This window comes from Lissotriton helveticus, chromosome 4_1, assembly GCF_964261635.1.
Source record: "Lissotriton helveticus chromosome 4_1, aLisHel1.1, whole genome shotgun sequence".
Lineage (NCBI taxonomy): Eukaryota > Metazoa > Chordata > Amphibia > Caudata > Salamandridae > Lissotriton > Lissotriton helveticus.
The window spans coordinates 410,015,404-410,027,515 of record NC_136063.1 but is presented as its reverse complement, the minus strand read 5'-3'; positions in this window follow the sequence as shown (position 1 = coordinate 410,027,515).

Sequence of the window (12,112 nt, the reverse complement as noted above, 5' to 3'; positions counted from 1 at the left end):
TGCAGGTGGCCATCCTGTCCAAAATTCTTGGAAGGGCGCTGAGGTAGTGACCATCTTCAAGAAGGGGGAGAGGTGGAACCCTGCCAACTACAGGCCGATTAGTTTAATCGATGTAGTACAGAAAGTGGTAGGCAGGGTCCTCCTCACGAGGCTAAGGTTGTGGATGGAGGAGGAGAATGTCCTCTCACATTTTCAAGGGGGATTTAGGCAGGGAGTGTTGGCACGATGGATCAGGTCTTCAGATTTTACACGATCTATTGGAAATCTGTGATTATAGAGAAGGGCAGCCTATATTTTGCATTTATTGACTTAAGAACGGCCTTCGACCTGGTCCCTCGTGCCAAGCTTTGGCAGGTACTGTCTGACCTAGGCATTCCCCATCTGATTCTGGACTTTGTCAAACACTTACATGAGGGGAATTATGCCAGAATCAGGTGGGGATGCAAGGGTGACCAGACAGAAAGGGTAGCGGTAGAGGGGGGGGTACGCCAGGGTTGTGTTTTGGCCCCGACTTTGTTCTCTCTCTTTGTCAATGGGGTGGTAGACCATTTGAGGGAGGACCCAGCCGACGCCCCAACCCTGGCAGGGGAGAAATCCCCCACGTTGCTCTTTGTGGACGATACCCTCCTGATTTCAAAAAGTCCAATGGGACTCCAAAAACTACTGGATCGATTTAGCCAATTTTGTGATTCCAGGGGCCTATGTATCAATACATCTAAAACCAAGCTCATGGCACTGGCTCCATCTAAACGATTCAGGAACACCATCAAGTTGAATGACTCCCCATTAGAATTAGTCGATGCTTTCGACTATCTGGGTGTACAGGGCCAAAGGCTGGATGAGGTGGAGTTCCCACCTGTCAAAAATGCTGCTTAACCACAAATGAGTCTCGGGCAATTGCAAGATACCAGCGACTTTCACATAGCAGGCCAGTAGCCCCTGCCATCAAGGTGTATGAGGGAAAAGCCTTGCCTTCGTCCCTTTACGGGGCAGAACTTTGGGGATTCGAGAACACCGTGGACCTAGTGAGATCAGAAAACAAGTTCTTTAGGGATCTGGTCTCACTTCCTCCATCGACCCCATTAGTTCCGCTCCGCCATGATTTTGGGAAACACCCAATTAGTGAAATAGCTAAGCTGCGCCCCCTTTTATTTTGGGTGTGCCTGAGAAGGACCCCCGAATTGTCAATCTATGCTTCTGCCCTGAGCGAACTAGTACGTCTAGACACGGCCCACAAGATCACCTGGATAGTCAAATCAAATCATCTTTATTCGGTTTTCCATTATTTTTGAAAGACCATAAAAGTTCTTAAAAAGAACACGTTAAAAAGAATAAAAAATTCACATTTTTTAAATTTCAAATATTAAAAAACTATTTTCACCAATATTCATTTACACGTAAAACAATTCTATCCACTTCTCACAGATTTGTTTGATGCCTAACGCAAAATTTAAGAAAATGTACTATAGATTTGCCATAGGTTCATTTTCCAGAAACTGTAAGGCCAGATAAGCTGGGCGGCATTGACGCATCTTCAGAACCTTCAAAAGTGGTACTATCCACCGCCTACGTGGTAAGACATAAAATTTGCAGAAAAAAAGTACATGAATGGTAGATTGTAAAGAAATTAGATCACAAGGGCAGAGGGGAAGATTAGGAGACCAGTCGTTTTGGGAAGGAAAGGAAACCATACGATGAAACATGTTGAACCTAAAACGGGTCAACAAAAATTTTCCATAATAATTTAAATTAAACTGTAGGTATGGTTGGATAGTAGGAACAAATTGTATTAATAAACATTGCTGCACGGTTGGTTTCCCTATTTCACTTAGCAAACGCATTTGGGACAAATGAGACAAACATACTGTTTTTAGATCTTTTTTTTAATCTTTTCTTGAGAGGTCTATTACTGAAGGGGGGTCATCAAAGAATCTTGCATATTCAATGTCTGTGAGAAATGATTTAACGTAAACCAGCCATCTAATCTTTCCCATGTTATCAAGTTTCATGCAGTCTTGGACAATTGTTCTCGTAAGATAACATTGTTCCGTTGCCCAAATCCTTCGCCACAGCATGACTGGTTGGATTTTAATGATGTCTGAAACATAATCCAAACCGAGTTCAAGATGACAACCATATGTTGTGGTACTTTTTGGGACTGCCAACAAGAATCTTAGGAAAGAATTTTCAATTTTTTGAAGCTGATCTACGTTTGCCCCACCCCAGACCCCTGCTCCATAGGTCGCGATACTGAAACATTTTGCATTATATATTTTAAGCATTTCGGACGGAGGTCTTTTGCCTAACCGAAGTGCAAAAGCCTTCAGTGCGCCAACGGCCCTTAAAAAAGCCAATTTGCGGGAATTGACGGCTTCCCTCCACTTAAAGGCCTCGTCAATTAAAATCCCTAAATAGGGATATGTCTCCGTTCTTTTAAGGAGGGATTTATCCACATAAATTTTCTTGGGTTTTTCACGCTTTATGCCAGCATGCATCACGTACGTCTTTTTTATGTTTACTCTGAGATTCAAGCTGGCCATAAACGAAAAATACTTGTTCAAAACCCGTTGGAGCGGGACTGGGGTTCGGGCTAGAATAACCGCGTCGTCGGCATATAATAAAGCTGGTATCTGCCGACGACCGGCTGCTAGAAGATCTTCTGCACTCTCTAACATTGTAGCCTCTAGCCCATTAGTATACAAAGTAAATAAGAAGGGGGCCAGCACACACCCTTGTCTGACCCCCTTCTCTATTAGAAAGCTATCAGTTAGCTGGCCACCAGTCCCAAATCGCACTCTTCCCGTTGCCCCTGTATATAGTTCACAAAGGAAATCGACTATTGGTGGGTCAATTCCCATTTGCAGCATAATTGTCCATAATTTTGAATGTTCAACGCAGTCGAACGCTGCTGTAAGGTCCACGTATACCATATGCAAAGAAGAGCATTTTGCATCTACATACTTTCCGGCCAGTAAAGTCAAGTTTAGGGCCTGGTCCACCGTGCTCAGTCCTGCCCTGAACCCGTATTGCAGGTCCGAGATTGCCCCATGGTCGATTGTCCACTCCTGGAGACGGTCGAGAAGAATGCGCCCTGCCATCTTCCCGAGCGAGTCCAGGAGTGAGATGGGACGGTAGCAGGCAGGACTGTCTCTATCTCCCTTCTTAAATATGGGAACCAGTATCGAAGTCGACCAGGAATCGACCAAGCCAATCTCCTTTGCCGCATTCAATACATTGGTAAGTAATGGGGACCACAAATCTGGGATATATTTAAAAAGGTCCATGGGGACTGAGTCCGGTCCTGGTGCTTTTCCGTGTTTTGCAGTTTTTATTGCCTTCTCCGTCTCGTTCAGTGTAAAGTGGAGGGCTAATGGGTATTTCACTGGTATCAGGGAATCCGGATGTTCTGATTCAGGAACTTTTTTCCCACTAAAAACCTCAGAGAAGTATTGCACCCATTCCCCTGCGTTGATTGCGACGTCTAGAGATGGTATGGCTACCTTTTCTGTTAGAAAAGGAGATTTTACTACCTGCCAGAAGGCTGTACTGTCCTTTAAGATGCTACTTTTCTGTAGTTGGGCCCATAGATTAACTTGTAATTCCTTTTTTCTGGTTCGGATTGCGAGCGCATAAGCCTTCCTTAATTTTATGACCTCCTCTCTATCTCTTTCTGCTTTGGCTAGAGCCTTCTTTAAGTTAGTATGAGCTTTCGTACAATCTGTACTAAACCAACCCTTTCTAGTGGTCTTATTTTGTTTACAGGACCTAGTTAGTTCTTTCCTAATGTTTTCCACAATATCACCATAGCTGGCCAAAATCTCAGTTGGAGTTATAGAGGGGTCTAAACATCTTTCTATCTCATTTCTGCATGATTTTACTATCTTTATGGTTGTGGCATCCTGATCTAGTTTGCCCCATTTTATTGCGAAACCATTTAGCCTATCCAATATTAGTGACTGCTGATGTAACAAGCTTAGCTGGACCATATTTCCTCTATTCTGCAGTTTAGGTTCCTGGAGTGTCATGCTAATGGGGGAGTGGTCACTGAGTGCATTGGTAAGTTCTTCAAAGGTCTTAATGTTTGAAGCTTTATTGGTAGACACTAGAACGTAATCTATCAAGCTTTTAAAGCCCCTGCCATGAAAGGTTGGCACAAATTCAGTTATAGGTGTTTTTAATTTATTGGCGAACCCCATGTCCAGTCCAGTCATCATCGTCTGCATGTTGTTACCCTCAGATGTATGAGTAAAGTGGGTTAGACAATTTCCGTCTTCATCAATGACCCGGCAGTTGGGGGTATCGCTTTTGTTACATAAATGGAGATTAAAATCTCCTCCCCAGATTACTGTATGGGAATTGTTTACATATTTTATTGCGAGATCGTGTGCCAGATGGAAAATCTCGCTTAAAACCCTAGTTGATTCGAGTAAGGTCATGTTGTTGTAAAAGTTAATAATGGTGTAGACCTCTTGTCTAGTTCCACGCAGATTAATGAACTGATAGTTCTGCTCTAACTTTATGGGGATTATTTCACAGCAGGGCCAGAGATTCGAGACGTATGTTATTAGCCTTCCTTTACTCCTACCTGCATTAGATCTTATAGCTGGTGAGAAGTATGTTTTATAGCCCATGAGGTGGATAGGGTCATTAAGCCAAGTTTCCTGAAGGCAAATTACAGTGCTTAAATTTGCCAAATTGAGGAAACTTTTTCAGAATATTTAGTGGCTAGACCCGCCACGTTCCAAAATAATAGCCTAAGTTCAGAATTGAGACTTGTGGTGATTGATGCCCTGCTCTGGGTGCTATTTCCTTCAGAGTAACTTGGCTGTAGTTTGCCATTCAAATTTAGAACGCTTCCCCGCACCTCTGGGCTATCTTGTATAGGAAAGAAAGTATCAGTAAAGTCCTCAGGAGGGAGAAGGAGCTCATGTGTTGGATCTACCATGGTTAGGTATACAATTGACTTATTTAATCCATTTAACCCTTTAGCTGGTATGGGGGAACCCTCATTGAAGCAGATGTTTGTAGGGTGTTCTGATGTATTTATAGTTATGTCTCTGATGTTTGTTGGGCTAATCATATCATACTCCCTTTGTGATGATGGTCAATCAACCATCTCAAGACAGCTGTAACTATTGAAGGTATGTATTCCACCCCAAGGTTCCCTATGTGATTGTTGTTGTACTCTCCTACCATTGGTTTTCCAATCGGCCCAATCTCTATTTTCATACCCCCATTCTCCCTGATTCCAGCCCCTTTGTCCGTTCTCTGACTGGTTCCAGGACCAATTTGAGCCTTCAGGATAATGGGATATCGGGGGATAAAAAAAGGATAGACGTTTAATGTTTATACCTCCATTTCTATCTACTGTATCCCAGGAACAAATATAGTCCACTGCCCGAGGGTTTTCAAAATTAACTATAACACAATCGCCCGGGATTGTTTTTTGTTGATGTCCTATCCATGAGACCCTTCTTGCTGTGGTGATTCTGGTAGCATGATTTTGCGGGTTTGGTCTATTGATGTTCAGCCAATAGCGAACTTTATTTAATAAGGACCAGGTTGGTTCATCTGTATCGTGGCTCAGTTCAGGGACCCCTGTTAGAATAGCTACGAACGGGGTTGCCTCAGGGGGAAGATTTATGGGTTTAGTCCATCTCTTCTTTATCCGTTCTGCCTGAGTGTTATACCTCTGTGGCTGTTCATGATGTGGAGTATTTATTAGAAGTGGTCTGGGGGGGATATTTGTTGGGGGAGGGTTTTGCTGTAAGTCTGAAACTTTCGTAGGGAGCTTTTGGGGGGACTTAGTTTTTAGAGTAGCAGAGGACTTAGTTGAATTATTGACATTTTCTCCTACCTTAGTAGTAAGGGTGTTAGTTGCAGTCATGACGTTATTGGAAGATTGTCCTGGCTTGGTGTTAACAGTTATATTTTTTGGTCCACCCATATTTGTCGGCCCTTGGTTTCTTAAATTTGCAGGGTTTATTGAAATAGCAACTAATACTGCTATTTGTTTCTCTATAACTTCCAGACTCCTTTGGATAGGCTGTAGCTGATGTTTTATTACATCAGCTATCCGTACCATCAAATGCTGGTCTATTTCGGTTATTCTATTTCCCTTTTCTGAATGGGGATCTAGATCTTCCTTGTAGGCACTGTTGTTATTACTTTCATTCACGCTATGGTCCACAGCAATGAGATGAGAATTAATGGCACTATTGCCTGCTGTTTCTTCTTTAGGGATGTTGTTTTTCTGCCTTTGCTCATTTAATTTATTTCTCTCTCTCTGGTTCTTGGGACGTGGCTTATGTTGTAACTTATTTGTTTTTGAAGTTTTAATGTCTATGGTGTTTTTTTTACTTGTGCTCTTCTGTTTCGGAATTGCTCCCTCCCTTAGCCCCCTATGTTCATTCTGGACAGGATCGTTGTCCAGCAAAGGTGGACTCGCAAAAATATCAGGCGTTTGTTCGAGCGCCTGGGTCAGTTGTGAGTCCAGCAATGACAGAGACGCAGACAGATCGACTAGATTTGGGATGCCGTGAATGTCTGCGTATGTTTCCGGGGCAACTGCCTTCTCCTGATGAGTTATAGGTGTTTGCGCTAATGTCAGGGGTCCCAATGACGAGCGTCTTGCTTGTTCCAGTTCATAGGATACTCGACGATCTAATAACATTATAGTTTGATCAATGGTTTGGTTGGCTTTAGTAATAAATTGATCAATGGGGCCAACAGATTTGGCCATGTTTTGAAGCGTTTTACTTCTGGAGCCCCTCGGTGACATTTATTATGGAGGGAGGATGATCTAACAGTTGTAGAAAAGCAAGGACTGGCCGACTCCAATGTTATATATTTTTATAGTATGATAGCAAGATATCTAGGCACTATGAGTACGGTAAAATGATATCAGACACGATGAGGGAAATACCTTATATGCACTGTTGGAGGGGGGGCCCAGTCCAGTCTCCTCCGGTCTCTGACGGGCTAGGATGGGCCCACCCTTGGCCCGGGCTTCGCCCGGCGTCCCGCGAGACGGGTCTGATGCAGTTTTAAAGCGCCGCCTGGCGCTCCCAGTGACACGGATCACCGCAAGGGCTTCTGGGGGATGTAGTTCGCCCCTCGCTGGTCTCCTCTCGGCGGCCCCGCTCTAGCTGGAAAAAGAGCAGCCGGGCAGCGGGAGACAGGCGGGCGGGTCCGTAGTGTCAGCTAGGGGTCTGCAAAAGGTTCAGCAAAAGGTCCGTGGCCACAGTAGAGCAGCAGCAACAGAGCGGTAAGAGTTCCCCCACTCGATGGGGCTGATGCAGTTTTAAAGTGCCGCCTGGCGCTCCCAGTGACATGGATCACCGCAAGGGCTTCTGGGGGATGTAGTACGCCCCTCGCCGGTCTCCTCTCGGCGGCCCCGCTCTAGCTGGAAAAAGAGCAGCCGGGCAGCGGGAGACAGGCGGGCGGATCCGTAATGTCTGCTAGGGGTCTGCAAAAGGTTCAGCAAAAGGTCCGTGGCCACAGTAGAGCAGCAGCAACAGAGCGGTAAGAGTTCCCCCACCCGATGGGGCTGATGCAGTTTTAAAGCGCCGCCTGGCGCTCCCAGTGACACGGATCACCGCAAGGGCTTCTGGGGGATGTAGTTCGCCCCTCGCCGGTCTCCTCTCGGCGGCCCCGCTCTAGCTGGAAAAAGAGCAGCCGGGCAGCGGGAGACAGGCGGGCGGGTCCGTAGTGTCAGCTAGGGGTCTGCAAAAGGTTCAGCAAAAGGTCCGTGGCCACAGTAGAGCAGCAGCAACAGAGCGGTAAGAGTTCCCCCACTCGATGGGGCTGATGCAGTTTTAAAGTGCCGCCTGGCGCTCCCAGTGACATGGATCACCGCAAGGGCTTCTGGGGGATGTAGTTCGCCCCTCGCCGGTCTCCTCTCGGCGGCCCCGCTCTAGCTGGAAAAAGAGCAGCCGGGCAGCGGGAGACAGGCGGGCGGGTCCGTAGTGTCTGCTAGGGGTCTGCAAAAGGTTCAGCAAAAGGTCCGTGGCCACAGTAGAGCAGCAGCAACAGAGCGGTAAGAGTTCCCCACCCGATGGGGCTGATGCAGTTTTAAAGCGCCGCCTGGCGCTCCCAGTGACACGGATCACCGCAAGGGCTTCTGGGGGATGTAGTTCGCCCCTCGCCGGTCTCCTCTCGGCGGCCCCGCTCTAGCTGGAAAAAGAGCAGCCGGGCAGCGGGAGACAGGCGGGCGGGTCCGTAGTGTCAGCTAGGGGTCTGCAAAAGGTTCAGCAAAAGGTCCGTGGCCACAGTAGAGCAGCAGCAACAGAGCGGTAAGAGTTCCCCCACTCGATGGGGCTGATGCAGTTTTAAAGCGCCGCCTGGCGCTCCCAGTGACACGGATCACCGCAAGGGCTTCTGGGGGATGTAGTTCGCCCCTCGCCGGTCTCCTCTCGGCGGCCCCGCTCTAGCTGGAAAAAGAGCAGCCGGGCAGCGGGAGACAGGCGGGCGGGTCCGTAGTGTCAGCTAGGGGTCTGCAAAAGGTTCAGCAAAAGGTCCGTGGCCACAGTAGAGCAGCAGCAACAGAGCGGTAAGAGTCAAATTGAAGCAGTTGGTGGGGGACATTGGACTGGCAGAGGCATGGGAAAGCCAGACTCCGCCGCCAAAACAGGCAGTAAAGAAATCTTATTGGGAGTGGGTCATAACAGAAGCCACTACAAAATCCAAGCAGGGCACTTTGACGGAGCAATTCCTAGACCACAAGCCCACCGCTAAACTGGAGCCCTTTCTCGATTTCATCGAATCCCCGAGTGATAGGGTACTGTACCTGAAGTAGAGGCATGGAACACTCCCACTCAATGACTTTACGATAGGGTGGAATACTTGTGATGCGAAAGGTAGTAAGTGCCCCGCCTGTGCTTCTCCCACAGAATCTATTCCACACTTTCTTTTTGCCTGTCCGGCGTACAAACTCCTGAGAAGAAAATGGCTCAAACCCGTATGTACCAACCTGGGAGCAAGGAACTTTAAGGAGGTGTTGCGCATTTTAAAATCCGATACATCCGCCCCTAGTACAATCTGTGGGACAGCTAAATTTCTGGGCTGCGCCTGGTTAACCAGAAGTAAGCTATTAAAGGCTAATGCCGTTAAAAACCAGGATCAATAGTAAGGTCTCCCCTTGATATATGGATTCTATGTTATATGAATTGTTTTTAATCTGTATAGATTTTATGCTATTTTTACATTTTGTATAACTTGTTTTTATCATTACGATTGGGTTTTATCGAGCTATTGTATGACATTGAGACACCGGTCCCTCTTTATCACTGGATTGTCTTATTTGATGGACATGGTCTGTTAATACTTTTATGATATTTTTATATCGAATAAAGTCATACAACAACAGCATCTAGATCCTGGTCCTCCTTTGAATAGAGGAGACCCTGTGGGCAAAGCGTTGTTTGGTTTGGGCACCCGTGGATCCCAACCCCTCCCCTGCGACTCTTTGGCTCAGAGAACGGGAGCAAGTTGTGTGTCTCTTAATGGGTGGGCTTCCCGGGTCCCACCTTGGGAGTTTTCTTGAAGTAATTAACCACATTAATCGCATCATGTCCCGCTTCCATTGTTGCAATGGCTAAGGGTATTTAGATCATGCTCTCCCCATCTTTGGACAACTGTTGTAGCAATGGGACCAGATTTTGACTCAATGCCACCGCTTGATCATATGGCTGACTGATATCCCTGTTGACAGGTGTAGCAGCGTAATTTAGGCTCCACCCTTACATATGGATGTCATTTGGGAGTAGACACGGGTCGAAGCTGTAACCTCTCTTTTGCTCCCTGCTATGCTTGGCACTTCCTTTGTGACCCCTGGCTTCAGAGGGGGCAAACGTCTAGTTTGACCCCTGCTACTCCTGGCACAAAGGTTTTGCCCCCTCTAAGGCCAGGGGTTGCAAAGGAAGGGCCAGGGGTTGCAAAGGAAGGGCCAGAAGTAGCAGGGAGCATGTTAGAGGTCACAGCTGCATCCCCTGACTACTCTCAAATGATGTCCATGCCATTATACATCCCAGAAATGCAATTATTAATGTATTGTTTTGTATTGTAATTGCATTTGTATAGCGCTTACTACCCCTGACGAGGTGTTAAATTACTTTTTGGCGAGTAGCACGCTACTCCGGAACCCCTAAAGGATTCGTGTAGAATTAATATAGTGAAATATGAAAGTAATTTGAGTGGTGGATAGGTTAGTCAGTTATTTGTATTCAGAAGGATAGCGGAGGGATAGAAGAGGGAAAAAGTTTTGTATTTATATAGTGTTTGTTACCCCTGATGGGGTGTTGAAGCGCTTTTTTGGATGTGCATCTGACATTATATTTATCGTGTGCCTCAACTTTATTAACATGTGAAACATTTATAAGCATTACTGAAATGTATTTACTGTAGAAACTTGAGAAGTACTTGTGCACTATTGTTCAGTTCAAACATATGATTCACGTATTCTCTATTCAAGTTTAACGCTTACACTTCAAGTTATATTTGCATATGTAAGCATTTTCTTTTGCTCACTTTTTATAGTTCCTTTAAAGTTATACATGTGCATGTATAACCATGTAATCGAAGTGCGCATTAAATGCTTATTTTAGTTAGCCTGACTATAGGCCTCTGTTGAAATGTATTTTGCTTGCCAGCATGCTTTTTCTTTTCTTGCAGGTTTGTTATTTCATTGGCTAGAGAAAGGCTTATTATCTGTATTAGATGACTGATAGAGAGGCCTGAGAGAGACTTGGCATTGAACGTGGAGAAACAATGGTTAAAAGAAGCTTTCTGTTCATCGTGTACCAGGATTGAAAAACGTTCAAGGCCGAGAATTGCAGCCTTTGTTTGATGCGTTGGGAATTCAGAGTATTGTTGCAGATAAACCCGAGTAGTACTCTGATTGGTACTTGGTGATGTGGATGGAGATAAGATCTTTTTGAATCTCCTGTTACTTTCATATTGATGTTAACATAGTTTGAGTTAGGAAAGATTCCCTTTAGACTTAGAGAGTTACAGACCTCTCCGCTTGTTCTATTCTTGCAAGTGTAAAGCTTTATGCTAAACACATTTATTTTTCTGTTGGATTTCTACTGAAGTCTGATCATGCTGACACCTTCTGCTTCTACGCTGCTAAATAAGAGACCCTTGATAGAGGATTCTAACTTTGACTCATGGAACACCTGTTCACTTTGGCTTGCTATCATATAATTGTGGCTATCACAATTCTGTATCTCATTCTACTGCATCTCAACCAACTGAGATATTTTACCCTGCCTATTGTACTAATGTACTTACTGAATTAGCATATGAATTGCCTATTTAATGGGTTGATTGGTAATCCAAAACCCTTTAATTATATCCAGCGATTTCTGGTCCTCATTGTGGAGTCACATGGGCTTCACAAGATAACATTTTTGTTGATGTTTTCTCCCTTTCAATGCTTCACGTCATCTACAAAATGTTCATACGACCATTGTGTAAAAACCCTTTGACGACTTGACTAAGAGATTACACTGTAAGGTCCAGGACAGTCCAGCACAGGTACATCATCAGATATCTTCTCCCCTGCAGTATAGTAGGGCAGCACTGATGGCCATTTCCCTTGTCCCACGGCCCACATGTCTCTATCCCTGCAGGTGGGTGCATATCCTTGTCCCAGAGCAGCCACTTCAGAGCATCCCCACACGGTCGCATCCCCTTTGTATCTGTTGTTCCCCACCTCACACTTTTATTGGCCTTGCAGGCCCTGGAACTGGTTGCACCTTCTAGCTTTCATGACACATTATTGGAAGAAATTACACAGATCCAGGCTGGGTCGACCTCCTTTTTTCACTCATTCTTCCCCTCAGGAGTGCTGCAGGGGGCCTCCACACTATGGTCGCCTCCTTACAGGAGGAGTCCTTTTTTCTGCTGGGCTAGGGTAGCCTGTTTGTCTTTTCCCTTGCTAAATGAGTGCTCTAATCCTCTTGGCCCTTCCTGTGCCCACACTGGTATGGCTAGACAGGTTACTGCCTCGGCCTTTTCCATACCTTATCAAAAATGCAGCTTGGATTTTGTATCACAATTTCTCTTAGGGGTTTATAATTCTAGACCCTGGGGTGTCTTCCATCCTTTA